This window comes from Octopus bimaculoides, chromosome 4 (assembly GCF_001194135.2).
Source record: "Octopus bimaculoides isolate UCB-OBI-ISO-001 chromosome 4, ASM119413v2, whole genome shotgun sequence".
Taxonomy (NCBI): Eukaryota; Metazoa; Mollusca; class Cephalopoda; order Octopoda; family Octopodidae; genus Octopus; species Octopus bimaculoides.
In genome coordinates, this window is record NC_068984.1 from 50,485,744 (window position 1) to 50,491,155 (window position 5,412).

Here is a 5,412-nt window from a genome sequence, read left to right on the forward strand (position 1 = left end):
GAGAGAGTGAGAGAGAGAGAGTGAGAGAGAGAGAGGTCATGTATACGTACATGCATAAATATGCATAGATCTTTGTGTGTGAGTGTGTGCGTATGTGTGTATATGAAAGAGAGAGAGAGAAAGTAAATACTACATGCACGCTACGTCAATACCGGAAGTTGACATTTCATCACAAGTATGTAAGCATTTGGTATAAAAACGTCACAATAGAGAGTGAAGCTTTGTGCCGTTGTTACGTCAATACCGGAAGTTGACATTGAGGAACCTTTTTAAAGAAGTGAATCTTAAATATAAAGCAATATTATTTATTTTTAATAAAAAAATCAAATGAAGAGCCTAACATTTATCCGAGGTCAAATTATTCATGCCTCACAAGTATGGAAGCATTTGGTGAAGTCGATTTCACGTGAAAAGCGAATACACAGACATCTCTGTTTTATATATATATATATACCGAACGAGAGAAAACGAGAGAAAGGGAGTGTGAGAGAGAGTGAAAGAAGGAAAGTGAGAGAGGGGGGGGGAGATGGAAGAAGATGTGTGGATGTAAGTAAGTATACATGTAATTATGTATCTACGTATGTATGCAATCAAGGAACCGGAACGATAAAGTTAGTAATCATTCACCATTCGCTCTATTGAAATACTAGTTCCATAAAATTGCGTTAATCTATTTCTAGGATTTCATTCAGCTGTTGTAAATTATGTAACTCTTATTTTTGTATGGAGTTTTGCGTGAATATCAAATAGATATTGCAAACGAGAGATGTTAACATCTCACTTACCAAATTGGTTTTACATTAATAAAAAAATTAAGACTTCGAAAATTACATTAGTTAACAACATTTACGCATATTTATGCCAATAAATTTTAGACTTATGTTCATATTATAGTAAGTGATATAGAATTAAAAGTTTTAAGTAATAATATAATTTTTTATTAATATAATGCAAATGTTTTTATATTAAATCTGGCTAATACCGATTGGGCTAATTTATTCGCCGGCGGCAGTAAAAACTAAACAGATTCTAAAGATATACTCTGTACCTAAAAATTGATATAAGTGGAAGATATGTTGTTTAGTTTATATACAATCAAAGATAAAGAAATAGATAGAATGTGGAAGCCGAAATTGATTTGCTTCAGAAATTAAAAAGGAAAAGATATTATGTAGCAAAGCGTTATGTCTTGAAGAAAAGCTTTGAGTAAACAGGTATATCAGCTTCAAAAGTCGTGTGTTCATGAAGTGGAGGCACGTACACAAAGGCACACATTGACATATATATATATATAGGATGGTGGGGTGAGCTTGTGTGTGTATACATGTATGTATGTATGTGAAGAATGGAGTATCCAATGTTTCGAACAAAGTTTTTCAAGGAAAAGTTAACAGAAGGCAAATAAAATCTCCTCTATATATTTGAATACGGGAGCTTCATACGTAGAAAGGAAGTAGCAGGAATGAGAGATAGAGAGAGAGAGAGAGAGAAAGAAAGAGAGAGAGAGAAAGAAAGAGAGAGAGAGAAAGCAGGTGAGAGTGTGGAAGAATGAAAGAGATGATAGGCGTGTGGGAGAAGAGTGTTTACTTTAAACCTGCCATTACCATGGTACCGTGTTCGAATACCAAGCCTTCCTTCCGTTTCCTTGAGTTTACAGATCCATACGGTGCGGAGATGCTTCACGCTGATAAATGGATACTGGAATGGTCCGTTGCGTTCGAATGGGTTGTGAGAGATTGGTCTGGCATGTGTAGTAATGTGCTTTGATTGTGCTCCCGAAAACAATCAGCAAGATAATGGTCGTATCAGCCATACCCATTTATTTTCTCGATATTTTCGTCACAATCAGCAACATTCACTTGTCCACTTCTGTCTGTTACAAGCTTACTAACTCCTATTCCTACCTGCACTATTCTTTCTCTCATCTTAAACATTAAATTTGCTATGCCATTCTCTGAATTCATTCGGCTTCGCCTCTTCTACAGCATTGATTCAGATTTCGATCTAATGGGAGAGCATGTGACATTTCACCTTAAAACATTTCAACAATTGTGGACCTTGTACTGTATTGGGCCCAGGCTAGCGACCGCTCACCGTTCTCCTACGCTCCTGTTTACGAACATTTCCAAACCAAATTCCACTCCAAGTAATGCCGACTTTCGCAATACATCTAGATTGTAGGGTATCTCTAAGGTTTTCAGATTTTTTTCAGATTGGGTGGTATTGAATCCAATGCTTCGATGACAATAAGGATAACCTCTATGTTCGACTCTCGTAGCTGCCACATCTTAGCGATCTCAATTCTCAAGTCTTCATATTTATCAACTTTTCCTCTTTCGTTCATGATATGTAGATCTTCTGGCACTGCTACGTCGATTATTAGGCACTCTTGTTTGTCCCTCCTAAAGGTTACTATATCCGGCGTTCGGTGCTCTAACAGTTTGTCTGTCTAGAAATCAAAGTCCCAGCGAATTTTTGCATTCCATTCTTCGTCTGTTACCTTTTCCGGCACCCACGACCTCATATCCATACTTACGGTATAGTAGCCAGTGGAGGATTTGGGCTACTTTGTCGTGTCTCCGCTTTTACTCTTTCTGCGCAAGACTTCACGAGCACTAACAATGTGAGTCACACTTTCGACTCTCTTTCCACAAATTTTGCAGAGATCCCATGCACTTGTGTGGTATATATTCTTTTTCCCTGAGTTGTTATTCAATGCCTGATCCTTAGCCGCATTCTTTTTTAAGTCACCCTTCTGGAGCCACCTCTATGACGCTCCCTGGTCTTTTAATTTGTTGGTTTCACGGTGGAACTGACCATGTAATTCCATACGGAGTAGGGCTTCTTCTCTCTCGTTGACTGTTCTTGTTCGGAATTCATGAGCATTCTCAAGCTCATTTTTGTTAACTCCTTCTGCACTAGCAGCATACCGTAGCAGGTCTTCTTTGCTGTTTACCAAATACTCTGCTATGTTCCTTCTTTCGTTATTGATGCACTCCCGTACGCTAATCAGCCCAGTTCCACCCTTACTTCTCTTCATGTAGAGGCTGTGTACATTTTCTTTAGGGTGGAGGGCACTCTGCATTGTCATTGTCTTTCGGGTAGGGCGATCAAGTTGGTCGATCTCTGCTTGTGTCCATATCATGACGGGTGCACTATAACAGATTACAGCAACAGGCCATATGTTGATGGCAGTCACAAGATTCAAGGAGAGTTTTTTTTTCCGAATGGTGCTGTAGATTGTTTTTGCGACAACGTCGTTTTGCATTGGAAGGTGGTAGTTTGATGACATTTTGTGGCAGCTGCTAATCATATGCGTGATGTCTTCATGGAGGAATATATCAATGCATAGTCTTTTTGGTATACTGAGCGTTTTGACATCCAGATCTTATTTTAGGCATGTCAGTGCGGCAGTTATGGAGTGTATGGGAGTTCATCAGAGAGAGAGAGAGACCGCTTCCTGAGGAGTTTACTACCAACACATGTTCTCTTCTTCTTCTAAATTTGTGTGTTTTTGCTGTGGCTGTTTAGCAAGTGCTGTCTGAGTGAGACTATACGACATTCGACGGCTTTCTTCACTGATCTCAATCTCTACTTCCTACATCACCTTTTAGGTAGAGTCTGTCGATATCATTGCTTCTGTGGGAGTTTCCTGCTCATGTCAGTATTTTGCGAGTTTAACGACTATGGAGCAGATTTCCTATACAGACCAGTCAAGTGTCCCAAATGTTGGAATTAGCACTGCTGTTTCAAATGCATTGTGGAACATTATCTTGTTGTAAGTGGGGAGCTCCGACTGACATATTTTTTTAAGTCTGGTATATTCTCGGGTCTTTGTATCTTTATTCACAGCTCTTTCACCTGATAGGTTTGCATCAATGCCTAGGTATTTGTAGCATTCTCTGTGTGGGACACGACAGATAGTAAGACCGCTGGTACACATATTTTGGCTGTGGGGTACTGATGCCATTCTTATATCAGCTGAATATGTTGCCTTTAATTCCAGCTGCTTTTTTGTTGTTCGGCATACCATCTTTCCCATCAGACAGTTCATCATTCATTCTGTTGTTACACTCGCAATGTTCCTAGAAGAATTGGTTGGGGCAGCTTGTACACAGTTTGTATAGCTTTCTGCCAATTTGGTGATTTCATTCTTGTATGTATGTATGTATGCATGTATGTATGTATGTATGTATGTATGTATGTATGTATGTTTGTATAAGCATGTATATAAAACGCTATTATTCCATAGTTTGTTTAACTAATTCTAGTACAGCGTAAGAAGTTGAACAACAAAGAGGAACCTAGCTTATAGAGTAAAGGTATAAGGGTATACATACTATAATACTTCTTTTCCTGGCGGCACTCGTTGAATTTGATTTCTGAAAATGCGTTTCCAACATTACACTGTCTGCATTGATTGCCGATAGAACATTAAATTTGATTAACAGAAAGCACTTACTCTTTGGCTCAATATCTGACAACGTACGTTGAATGATTCTCTAAGGAAAATATCTATATTTGTGTAGAGTCTAGACACTCTAGATTTAAATGTATGCTTCAACAAAAGGTCACATATACTTTTATTTTTTCACTGTCTGTCCTTGAAATATGATCATGTTGGATGTATTTTCTTTAGGTGAATAATCCATGATGTCGTATTTGGTACTTGCTTGGTACTTGTTTGGTACTTAATTATCGACCGCGGAAGAATAAAATGAAAGCACACTGGTTGGGATTCAAATTGGAATGCAAATCAATGTAACAAACGGCTTTAAGGTATCTGTGCCGATTCTGCGATCCACCACCCTGATGAATGAATATTTTATTGAATTTATATCAATGATTAATGCTAGCATTCATTAATATAACGCTGAAAGAATGAACGATAAAGTTGATCCGCACCGCTAAAAGCAGAGAGGATACGAAACAGTTTAAGTTACTTAATTTGGTCTGATGGTTATATTTCGTTTCGACGGACTGTATCAGTCACCTGAGCTGGTAAGCTTAAGTATCTAAAGAGAGCGGCGTCGCTACGTTTACTTATCTTTTATACAGAATATTAAAGGTGAAGTTTCGATTGATGATTCTACAATTTGTATGTGTTACCTCACTCATTCTTATATGTCAATCTATAGGCAGTGAGCAAAGATTCCCATATTGTGCTCGCTTAGCAAGCTTTTTCTGGGATAGTGGTGTGAAAACAGAGCTAGTATGTTGTCAAGTAAAGTCATTTTAGCCATATTTAATGCAGTTGAGAATTCCTTATCCGAAAGTGATTCGGGTTTTTCGGATTTCGGATTTGCGTCTGTAAATTGGGAGAGTTAGGATATGGAACCAAAGTCTAAACATAATATCGATTTACATTTTATAATATAGCTTATACATAGACCCCGAATATAATTTTATCCA

At 38.0% G+C, this 5,412-nt stretch overlaps 1 long non-coding RNA gene across 1 annotated transcript; it reads left to right on the forward strand.

The window, feature by feature from the left end:
• The first annotated feature begins 538 nt into the window (after positions 1–538).
• Positions 539–5,095, forward strand: LOC106870197 (uncharacterized). Its single transcript, XR_001409494.2, has 2 exons — positions 539–611; positions 4,640–5,095. It is a non-coding gene; the product is annotated as an uncharacterized LOC106870197 (long non-coding RNA).
• Positions 5,096–5,412: the final 317 nt, after the last annotated feature.